Below are 12,776 nucleotides of genomic sequence, written 5' to 3'. Positions count from 1 at the left end.
TCTGTCCTTCTTTAGCTTTAGCTCGTGCCTTTTGTAATCTTGTCATAGGCTGTTTCATAGGTGGTGCTGACTGTGTCACTGCCCCTCCCCCTTCTTCTTCTTCCTCCACCCATGAAGGGTTAATTGAGGGGGGTTGGTTAGGGCTTGGGGAATGCCCTAATGGCTTCTGCTGTGAAGCACCACATTCCTTAATTTTATCAGAATTATACTTAACTCCATTCTTGTCTAATTCTTCATCCTTTTCACCTAATTTGTCAGTATCCTCATCCTCAGTTCTTTCTTCCTTTTCCTTATTCTAATACTTATATAATTCCTTAAAACCAATTATATTAAATTATATGTATAAAGTGTTTATGAATTGAATCAGTATCATTATCATTGTAATATTCACTTAATTGCTCTCCTAATTTTCACTCCTCTGGATCTAATTCTTTTTCTTTTGAGAACCATGGAGATGTGTACTGTACTGTTTCTAAAAGTTCAATGATCTACTCCCAAGTTACAATTAAACTTGAATTTTTTTTTATCAGTCTATACATGCTTTCTACACATTTTCCTTGAGGTGGAAAAGGCTCCTTTCTAAATATTTGTCTCATTTCAGCTGAAATACTAGTTTAGCCCTTTATAAAGTTTCCTTCTTGTCTGTTTTTGTAGTCACCTTAATTTATGGTACATAAATGCACACAGATCTAGGTCCTTAGCTCCATATTGGGGGCCAAAATGTAATGTTCTTTGTTAGTTTTCTGGGGGTCTTGCAGCAGCCTTTTTTTCAATAGATTAATTACCACAAGATTAGCCAGGTGTTAAAGTTCAAATCCTTTATTATCTCTTTCAAAGTCTAGTTTCCTCACCTAGGGCTTTAACTAGCTTTCCCATGCTTCAGAAGGGACTTGGTTTTAGTGGAGAAAATGCAAGAGGATAGGCCACCATGGTGATGCTATGATGATGGGAGATGAAGTGAATGAATCTGGTTCTGAGTCTGAGTCCCAGCTTATATACTTTACACTGAGTAAAAACCAATCATTATATCACTAGGAAACCAATATTTGTTGTAAGAGTAAATCAATTATACTGAATTTAGAGAACTATTAAGCACCATGCGAAACTAAATAATCATTGTCTTTATCAATTCACTGACAACATATTGTAAGAATCCTTGCTTCAAGTTCAGAATTCTGCCCCATAATACCCATTATATAGCATAATAGCATTTGTCATAGGTCCTGGAACAATTTGGCAGCTCCATTGTTTATTAACCAGTACTGGAAATGGAATGGAAAGAACTTCCAGTTACCAATAACCAGGGATCCTAGGTCTAGAATCTTTGTCCAGGGCATAAAGGAGCACTTGTGGCCCTGGGAGCATGAACCACAGTTCCTAGTCATAGATTCAATAAAGAAAGGAATAGTTCTCATGAAACAGTAGTATACTGTCTGTGCAAACCAGGAAAACATTGAACACATCTATCTCTGGGTCATATCACCTTGAAAGGATCTAAAATGTCTAGCTACATAGAACCAGCTTCTGGGTGAAAAAGTCTAAAGCTTGGGAAAGTAATTGCTCCCTCAATCCCAAACTCTAACATGAAGTTTAAATTCAGGAAATAAGATGTAAAAATGGACAAACAATAAAAAAGGAACCTAACCATAAAAAGCAATTGTGATGATAGGGAAGGTCAAAACAAAAACGAAAATGTAGGAAGTGACATAAAAATATGTAAAAACATAAAAGAAAAACAGAGTTTGGTCACAAGGCCAATAATTTCTAGAAGAGATGAAATGGTTAAAAACAAAGAAAAGTGATTTAAAAAGTCAAATGAGAAGCAGAGACAAAATTGGAGGAAATGAGAGCAATATAAAAAATTATCCAAAAAGAATTAAGAGCTTGAAAAAGAGTTATAAAAAATGCTGAAGAATTGCTTAATCAACAGAAATAGTCAAATAGGAAAAAGAGATATAATGACTCATTGAAGAAACTCTCTCAAAAAAGAGAATTGTTTAAATAACTCCATGAACTATTAAGAAATAATAAAGCAATGCCAAAAGAATGAAAAGGTGAAAAATCTGAAATATCACATTAGGAAAAAAAACTGACCTAGGAAATAGATATAGTTCATGAACTATATGAAATCAATAATCAAAAAAATACTAGATATTATATTTCAAGTAATTATCAAGGATACCTGCTCATATATCTCAGAAAAAGACAACATATAGAAATGGAAACAATCCACAATTCTCTCCTGTAATTTCAAAATAGAAACTTCCATAAATATTGTAAATGAATTCTAGAGCTCTGGAGTCAAGGAGAAAAAACTGCAAGTAGTCAGAAAGAAATAACTCAAATGCAATGAAACTAGTCAATATCATACAAATTTGGTGACTTTCACATTAAAGTAGATGGTGAGATTAGGATATTTCAGAAAGCAAAGGAGCTAGGACTCTAGTCAAGAGTGCCCTAGGACAACAATCAAGAATACCCAGTAAAACAGAATGTAATCCTTTAGGAGGAAAGAAATTATTGATGAAATAAGAACTTTCAAAGTCTGCTAATTAAAAACTAAAACAACAAAATTTTGGTGTTCAAATACAAAATTTAAGAGAAACATAAAAAGATTAATAGCAAAGAGAAATTATAAGGGATTCAATAAAGTTAAGTTGTTTGTATTCCAAAATGGTATGATGATATTATAACCTCCAAGATTTGTGTCTTAAGTCTACTTTTTTTTTTTTTTTAAGATTAAACAGTCTACTTTTACTGAGGGTATGAACATGATTTTATTATGTTGTTGTGCTATTAAAAGGACAAGATGCGAAAGAGGGATGAACTGGGAGAAGGGGAAAAGGAGAGAAAATGGAGGAAATTATCTCATATAGAAGAGGAATACAAGGAAGAATTTTTACAATGGAGGGGAAAATAGGTTGATGGGAGAAACAGGCAATGCTTCTTCTGACCCTCATCTGCACTGGTTTCAAGAGGGAAGATCTTATGTGCACAATTAATTGGGAATAGAAATCCATTTACCCAACAGGAAAAGAGGAGAGAAATGAGATAAAAGAATACATAAGGGTGGTAGGAGGGAGAACAGTTTAAGGAATCAGTGTCCAGAGATAAAAAAGCCTTTTGAGAAAGAGCAGAATAAAAAGAAAAAAAGAGAGAATGATAAATAGAAATAAATAGGATAGGGGGAATTACACAGTAATCATGAGAATGATGGTGAATGAGATGAATTCATAAATAAAACAGAAGTAATAACAAAATGCATTAATATGGAAATGTTTTGCATGACTTCACATGTATAATGCATATCATATTCTACCTATCAATGGTGGAAGGGCTGGAAGGATGGAAAAATTTTTGAGCTGAAAGTAAAAAAGAAAGAATGTTAAAACATTTGTCAAAAGTGGCATAATTGAACAAAGTATAGGGTCTGACTAAGAGTCAATAATAGAATGATCACTTCCTCTGTTGTCGTTGTTCAGTTTCAGTCATGTTCAATTCTTGCCAAGGAAATCCATAATTGGCAATACATATTATCATCCCAGATACAGAGACATATTGTGTTTTTCTCATTTGATGCTTTACCATTAATATATTTGATAAACATAATAAGGAGGAATAAGATAAAAATTCCTCTTGAATATTTCCTCTAGGAAATAATTTTACTTTTGTGTTGCTTTCCTTTCCTAGGCAAAGGCTCTGCTCCTCGCATATACAATGTGAATGATGGAAATAAAAGTGTTAGGCTGGTATGCACATCTACAGGGTGGTACCCAGAGCCTGAAGTTCAATGGAGAAAAAACCAGGAAATGTTATTGCCACAAGACACTATGATCAAGAAGGAAGAAAATGGCTCATTTTCTGTTAATACATCAATAACAATTTCCATGAATTCCATAGTGAATATTTCTTGTTTCATTGGGAACCCTCTCCTCAGACAAAAGTTGGAAGCAAGTTTTTCTCTGTCAGGTTAGTTCCCTCCTTGAGCACGAAAGACAACTTTGTGACCAGACTGAGTCCTTTTTGGTAGAAAGGGGAACAGAAAAACTCAGTATTTTCAAATATTTCTTCCATTCCTGTGTTATAATGCCAAAATTTCTACCTTTAAGATTCATAAGATTTCAGCTATGGAAGGAATTTTAGGAATCATGCAATCTAACCTCCTGATTTTACATATGAAGAGACTGAGAGTAAGAGTAGTAAAATTATTGCATTGGAATATAAACATGTCCTAAATACCTCATATATTCCATGCACTGTGCTAAGTTTTAAGGGAATATGAAGAAAAGAAATAAAACAACCCAACAAATAAAATAATAAAAAAACTATCTCAAAGCATTCTTTATTCTCAAGGAGCCCCCAGATTAATGTGGGAGAGGCAACATGCAAGCCCCTGTGTATAAATAATATATATGCCCAGTAAACTGGAGATAAACACAAAGGGAAGCAGTGACATGAAAGTTTTATAGATAGGCTATCTTCTTTGCAGGGAATATATCTCTTCTTGCTACCACCTAGTGGCTTGTCATCTCAAATGATGAGAGGGACCAAGAGTTCCTCTGCTCATGAGCTTTGTGCCTTCTTTCTCCTGCTGGGTGTAATATATCCTTCAAGGAAAAAGGGGCCTGCCATCTTCAATCTTCCCAAAAGCATATTCCCCTGTCCCAAAGAAAGACTTCCATCTGTGCCAGCACAAGATAATTTCCCACTTCCTGCTGCCAGTCCAGTCTCCCAATTGGTATGTGGAGAACCTCTGGGGTAAAGAGCAACAATCTATTCTTTGAGTTCAGGTCCATAACATCTGTTCTTTGAGGGAAGAGGAATGGAAAAATTTTTGAGCTGAAAGTAAAAAAGAAAGAATGTTAAAATATTTGTCAAAAGTGGCATAATTGAACAAAATATAGGGTCTAAGAGTCAATAGTAGAATGATCACTTCCTCTGTTGTTGTTGTTCAGTTTCAGTCATGTTCAATTCTTGCCAAGAAAATTCATAATTGGAAATACATATTATCATCCCAGATACAGAGACATATTGTGTTTTTCTCATTTGATGCTTTACCATTAATATATTTGATAAACATAATAAGGAGGAATAAAAGAAAAATTCCTCTCGAATATTTCCTCTAGGAAATAATTTTACTTTTGTGTTGTTTTCCTTTCCTAGGCAAAGGCTCTGCTCCTCGCATATACACTGTGAGTGATGGAAATAAAAGGCATAGGCTAGTATGCACATCTACAGGGTGGTACCCAGAGCCTGAAGTTCAATGGAGAAAAAACCAGGAAAAGTTATTGCCACAAAACACTACGATCAAGAAGGAAGAAAATGGCTTATTTTCTGTTGAAACATCAATCACAGTTTCCACGAATTCCATAGGAAATGTTTTTTGTTTCATTGGGAACCCTCTCCTCAGACAAAAGTTGGAAGCAAGTTTTTCTCTGTCAGGTTAGTTCCTTCCCTGAGCACTAAGGACAACTTTGTGACCAGACTGAGTACTTTTTGGTAGAAAGGGGAATAGAAAAGCTCAGGATTTTCAAATATTTCTCCCATTCATGTGTTACAATGCCAAAATTTCTACCTTTAAGACTCATAAGATTTCAGCTATGGAAGGAATTTTAGGAATCTAAGCTCCTGATTTTACATATGAAGAGACTGAGAGTAAGGATAGTAAAATTATTGCATTGGAATATAAACATGTCCTAAGTACCTCATATATTCCATGCACTGTGCTAAGTTTTAAGGGAAATGAACAAATAAAAAAAAAAAACCATCCCAAAGCATTCTTTATTCTCAAGGACCCCTAGATTAATGTGGGAAAGGCAACATGCAAGCACCTGTGTACAAACAAATCTCCCAGTAAACTGGAGATAAACACAAAGGGAAGCAGTGACATGAAGGTTTTATAGATAGGCTCTTCTTTGCAGGGAATATATCTCTTCTTGCTACTACCTAGTGGCTTGTCATCTCAAATGATGAGAAGGGACCAAGAGTTCCTCTGCTCATGAGCCTTGTGCCTTCTTTCTCCTGCTGGGTGTAGTATGTCCTTCAAGGAAAAAGGGGCCTGCCATCTTCCATCTTCCCAAAAGCACATTCCCCTGTCCCAAAGGAACGGCTTCTTTCTGTGCCAGCACAAGATAACTTCCCACTTTCTGCTGCCAGTCCAATCTCCCAACTGGTATGTGGAGAACTTCTGGTGTAAAGAGCAACAATCTATTCTTTGAGTTCAGGTCCATAACATCTGTCCTTTGAGGGAAAAGTAATGGAAAAATTAGTGATGAAGGGGACTACTTTCTCCTGCCCTGCAGGTTTGCTCTCCTTCTGCTGCATCCTTTTCTTGCCTAATTTCCACCTTCTGAGGGAGAAGGAGTAGTGAAGCATGTCACCCATCTTATCATCTGACCATGTCCCTTTCATTTCAGCTGCCTTTGCCTCTAAACCCAATATTCAACCTCTATTTTGGAAGAGAGGTGCTTTCCACTCAATGTGCTTCAAAATTCAATGATTCTGATCCTCTATGGATCATCTTTCAAACCCTACACCACCTCTGTAACTCAAGTTCTTATTACTATTTCAATCAACCCTCCCACTCCAAATTTTAATCAAATATCACCCAGCTTTTCCAGTGTACCTTTTGGAATGCCATAGGTAACAGACTTCTCTTCATCCTGAATCTGTTCCTCTTCCACTTTCTGATTTCTACATCTTTCTGTAACCTGGCTGCCCCTGGATGGCACAGATTCCCTTCTACTATTTCCAATATTGACCTTTACTCATTAGCCAATGGGTCAATGGTCAAAGTGGGGAAATTGCATTTTCCTTGTTCCACATCGCCACTTCCAGGCTTTCCCTCTACCTCCTTCTTTCAATAACTTGTCTTTTGAATTTCATGCTGTAAACATTTACCACACAATTAAATTCCTGGTAGAAATTTTCTATAGACTTCCAATTCATCCTCCTTTCCCCAACGACTTTGGCACATGACTCACTATTTTTCTTTCCTCCTCAACCCCTATACTCATGATAGGAAACTTAAACATACATACTGAGTATGAAGATTTTAAAAATATAAATATTGATAATTTATTTTTAATAAAAATGGGTTCATTTGTTATTCTATATATTTTATTTTATGCTTTTAAAAACATGATTCTGAAATGCAATCCATAGGCTTCATTAATTTGACAAAGCGATTCAGGACTCACAAAAGATTAAGATCCTCTCCACAGGGAAGAAGAGATAGAATACACTAGGCATCTGCTCTGAGGATGGTCTTCCTCTAAGGCTATTTTGATAATTGAAGCAAAAAGATATTTATAGAGCAGAGCAGATATACCCAAGAACACCCATGCCAAGGTTCCTCATTGCAACCCAAGTTCTTTCTTTCTTCATCTCTATTTAGCCCACCAAAACTTTCATTGCTTTTTATACTGAAATGTTTTTTATGGGAAGGGCTGTCCTACACATATGCAGTATGTAAAGGCAGTGCTCCTTTTCCTTCTCAATTGAATTACTTGCAATTAGTTAGCCAGACACAGGAATAAAATGAAAGGCAAAAGACAATCTTTGTTCTCAAGCATCTCACAGTTTCACAGATTTAGGTGCAAATAATTTCCATTTGGACCAAAAAACCCTCCCTCTTTGCAGCATTAGCCATATAGTTTCTATTTCTGACTCCATAAGCTGCCTTCCCTGCTATGCTAGTACCCAGATCAGAGAGGAATCTATGTTTGCAGGTGCTCAGAAAGTCCTTTGACCAGAACACTGGTCAGAAAATCAGGGGCCTTCCTCTAGAGACATTTGGGAGTTGGGGATTGAATGATCCAAGATTTAGTTTCTTTCTCTGTAAAATGAGGGCATTTCACTAGTGCAATCACCAAATTGAACACTAATTTAGTGATCACTAAAGACCCCTGATTCTATTATATAACTCCTATGGTTTGAATTTTTCAGATGACTTTTCTCCAAATGACACTCCCAGGACTGTGAGATGGATTGTGATTGGGGTCCTTTTCGGCGCTGCAATTCTCATCCTTATTTTTGTGATCTGGAAGTTAAAAAATGCCAAAGGTAAAGATCTGTGCAATGTGGATTATTCCAGCATGAAGTAGAAGCCAGAGATTCTGAAACAGAATGCTCAAACAAGGGCAATCCCTCTATCAATGCAGATTGGTTCTCTCTAGGCAAGGAAGAGTGTTAAGGAATTGTTGAGAGTACTGAGAGGTTAAGGGCCTTCTTTAGGGCTGCACAAAAAGCATGTGGCAAAAGCAACTTTCTAACTCAGGTCTTTCTGATTTTGGGAATACCTCCTGATCTACTATTCCATGATTCTTCAAAATATATACAAATAGAATACATTTATGATATAATATATGTATAATATATGCAAATAAATAAATATATATGCATAGACATATATGCATGAATACATATATATCTTTATATCTTTGTCTATCTAACTATTTTCATTAGTATAAACACCCAGATTAACTACAAAAGACATATTAAGAAAGATGTCACCATATGACAATATACTTGAAGTAGTTACAGAATTATTATATATCCTCCAAAATTTCTCCAAAGTATTTCTTCTGCATGCTTGGGATCGCCTGACCCTATATTTTGTGAATAGGTAATTTAATGTCTTATCCCATGTAATTTTTTCCACAACATCAGGAAATGAATTGATTAAGAGTTCCCCAAATCAACATAGTCATTCAGTCTCCCTAATTTGTACAGATGAAACCATAAAAGCTTGGATGTTTCCTGTGAAGAATGTGTTGTGTCAAAACAGTTTCTTAAGTAAGGAATTAACAAAATAATGGAAAGTTCAAAAACGGGAGTGGATAGGAAGCAAAAAAAAGTAGGTAGTGGAAGTTGGCATTATCTAAGAATTACAGATTAAATATGAAAGTGACCTTAGAGGCCACACTGTTTCACTTTAGAGGTTTCATTTTACAGATGGGAAAATGTGGTGTTCTCTTCTTTTTCTAAAATATAATGGTTCTCCCCCGGAGCAGGTTTCTTGGAGAGGTTTTCTGGAGGCAGCCTTAGTTTTGGTTCCAAGTAATAATCACCTCAAATACAGCCAGCTGATAAAAGTTCAAATCTTTTATTGTCTCTTCCAAAATACCCGGTTAGTTTTCCTTCTTATGAGAGTTCTTGTTGCTAGTCCTTTGCTTCTTCCAGTTTCTACCTATCTCCAAATTCCTGGCAATCTTCCAAACTGACTGATTGACTGAAACTCTTTTTATGCCCTTTTAAAGGTGTAAACTCAAAGTGACTCCTCCTCTGAGAGTGGGATTATGGGAGGTGTGAATTCACAAAGTTACAAAGTTAACTTTGTGTATCTCCCTTACTTGTGAACTCCAATGTGTAAGCTCTAATGTGTAAACTCTTAAAGGTGCAAACCCAAGCACACAAGCATTTTTTCCATCAATTTCAAAAGTTATCACCTTGTATCAAATTCTGGCTCATAACAGGAAAATAGAGCTTCAGAGATGCTATGATTTTCTAAGATACACAAACATAACACGGGTGACAGCTGGGATAGATGCAAATATTAGATATAAAGAATCTTAGTGATTATGTGTAGTAAAACGCACTTACTCTAGAGATGAAAAAAATGAGAAAATGGTTTTTCCAAGATGACAAAATGCATTAATATGAGAACAGGCTCCTGATCTACATCTTTTGAACTCTAGTTCAAAGATTTATTTCTCTGTATCTATAAGCCTGATACATTGGAGAACAGAAGTATCAAAAGAGGCAATCTAAGTGTTGTAAATGATTAATAAGAGAGCCTAATTCTATTTTTGCTCTCTCTCTCTCTCTCTCTCTGTCTCTGTTTCTATTTCTCTTCTGTACACTCGTTGCAGGTGTGAATAAAGAAGAACCTGGTGAGTAATATTTTCTTCTTAATCATTCAAATATTTGTTTATGGTGATGCAACATATCAGTGGAGGATGCTGGCAACTGAGTTGATCAGGAGACTCTGAATTAATGAACAAATCCAGGATCTCTTATTTGTAGAGAGGAGAACTTGACAACCTAGATTTTTCTGTAAAATATATTTTTAGTTGAAATACTGATTCATGGAAAAAAGAATGGACATTTTTTTTTTATTTATTTTTTGCTGGGTTGAGGCAATTGGGATTAAGTGACTTGCTCAGGGCCACACAGCTAGGAAATGTGAAGCATCTGAGGATAGGTTTGAATTCAGGTCTTCCTGACTTCAGGGCTAGTGCTCTATCCACTGTCCCACCCAGCTGCTCAAGAATGGAAATTTTTTAAAAAGTCAGTGAATTGGAGAAATACTTAATAAGGCATCTTGTAGAGACTGGTAAAATCAAAACATGATATATGGAAAATCAGAAGTGACTTAATAGGCCAAGCATTTCAATGGCTTCATTTTGCAGATGAGAAAGTAGAGGTTCAGAGTGGTTTTCACTGTATAAAGATCCCAAAGGTTATAAATGGAGAGCTGGGACAGATTCAAACCTTGTTAGATGATAAGGAATCTTAGAGATTATGTATTAGATCCCTATCCCTTTACAAAAGGAAAAAGTGAGAAGAATGATTTCCAAAGCTGTGAGAATCAATGATTGTGAGAACATTCACCCAAACTATGCCTTTTGAATGCTGGGTCAGTGTTTTATTCCTCAATATAAAAAACCATGAAAACTCTTTAAAACAGAAGTATCAGAGAGGGTTCCCCAGTATTGGGGAAGAGAATCAAGAGAAGCTAAATCTCTCTCTCTCCATCTGTCTCTCTCTCCCCTCCCTGTTCTCCTTTCCCTCTTTTGCTCTCACTCTTTCAGTCTCTTATGCCTCAGTCAAGTTAGAAAATGAATACGGTGAGTAGTGTCTCATTCTTCATTATTCAAATATTTGTATATGTTGATTCCATATAGAAATTAAGAATGCTGGGAACTAAATTAATCAGGGGACTCCAAATCAATGCTGCATTTGATCCTTTCCAATTTGTAGACAAGCTTGGGTTTTTCTTGTGGAGGTTTTTTCCCCCAAAACATTGTTTCTTAATCAAGAAGTTGACAAAAGAATAGTAATTTTAAAAAATGTCAATGCATGGGAAGTAAGAATTGAGGTGTCTAGTGGAAATTGAGATTATTTTAGAATTATGGATCTATACTTAAAGTGATCTTAGAGGTCATGCCATCCATTGGTTTCATTTTATCAATGAGAAAATAGATGTTCAGTGATGTTATCATTTTGTCAATATCTCAAAGGTAATGAGGATGCGAACTGGGATAGTATCAAACATTGTAAAATTACAAGGAATCTTAAAAATTATGTAGTGCAACCCTTTCACTTTGCAGAAGGAAAAGTGTGAAAATGACTTTCCTAAAACCATGGAATGAATTAATAGAGAAATGTATCCCAGATCTTTGTTTTGGTCAATAGTTGAGTGGTCCATTTGTCACGATCTATAAGTTTGAATACTTGGAAGAGTATGGAGAATAGAAGTATTAGAAAAGGAATACTCAGTGTTGCAAATGGATAATCTAGACATGCTAATTTACTTCTCTATGTTTCTGTCTTTCCTTATCTGTCTCTCTTTATCTCTTTTTCCCTCCATCTTTCTCTGTTCCACCCTCTCTTTGTCTCTGTGTCTCTGTCTCTGTCTCTGTCTCTGTCTCTCTCTGTCTCTCTGTCTCTCTCTCTCTCTCTCTCTCTCTCTCTCTCTGTGTCTCTCTGTCTGTCTCTCTCTGTTTCTGTTCTACAAACTCTTTGCAGGTGTGAATAAAGATGAACTTGGTGAGTAATATTTTCTTCTTCATTATCCAAATATTTGTATATGATGATACAACATACCAGTAGAGGCTGCTGGCAACTGAGTTGATCAGAAGACCCAGAATCAATGGAGAAATCCAGGACCTCATATTTGTAGAGAGTTCAACTTGGCAGCCTAGATTTTCCTGTAAAGTATTTGTTGTGCTAAAACATTGATTCATGGGCAAAAAAATGGAAATTTTGAAAAATATCAGTGATTTGGAACAATACTAAATGAGGCATCTTTTGGAAATTGGTAAAATCAACAGATTATATATGGAAAATCAGAAGTGACTTAATAGGCCATTCAGTTCTATGTCTTCATTTTGCAGATGAGAAAGTAGAGGTTCAGAGTGGGTAAAGATCCCAAAGAGTATGAATGTGAGAGCTGGGATAGAGTTAAACATTGTTAGATGATGAGGAATTGTAGAGATTATGCACTCCAACCCCTATCACTTTACAAAAGGAAAAAGTGAGAAAAATACATTCCAACATTGAGAAAAAATTATTATGAGAACATTCCCCCAATCAATCTATGCCTTTTAAATGCTAAACCAGTGCATTGTTCCTCAACATCAAGATGAATGAAGTCTCTTTACAACAGAACTATGAAATGAGGCATCCCCTGTGTTAGAAATGAGTAATCTAGAGAAATAAGAAATGAATTCTCTTTTTCTCTTTCTCTCTTTCTTTCTCTCTCTCTCTCTCTCCATCTCTTTTCAGATGTGTATAAAGATGAACCTGGTGAGTAATATTTTCTCCTTCATTATCCAAATATTTTTATGTGGTGATACAAATAGCAGTGCAAGACACTGGCAACTGAGTTGATCAGGAGATTCCAAATCAATGAACTAATTCAGTTGCTCATATTTTTAGAGAGAGGAATGTGACAACCTGATTTTCCTGTATTCTTTTTCTTGAAACACTGATTCATTGACAAAAGAATAGACATTTAAAAAAAATCAACACATTATACATGGAAAATCAGA

The 12,776-nt window shown here is 35.7% G+C and overlaps 1 protein-coding gene across 1 annotated transcript in view; it reads left to right on the top strand.

Annotated features, from left to right (window-relative positions):
- The window catches only part of LOC127540546 (butyrophilin-like protein 9), a 229,211-nt gene that overhangs the window by 15,589 nt on the left and 200,846 nt on the right, over positions 1-12,776 (top strand). The window lies entirely within an intron of this gene.

The sequence above is a fragment of the Antechinus flavipes genome, chromosome 6 (assembly GCF_016432865.1).
Source record: "Antechinus flavipes isolate AdamAnt ecotype Samford, QLD, Australia chromosome 6, AdamAnt_v2, whole genome shotgun sequence".
In the NCBI taxonomy this organism is placed as follows: domain Eukaryota; kingdom Metazoa; phylum Chordata; class Mammalia; order Dasyuromorphia; family Dasyuridae; genus Antechinus; species Antechinus flavipes.
This window is presented reverse-complemented; position numbering and strand designations above follow the sequence as displayed.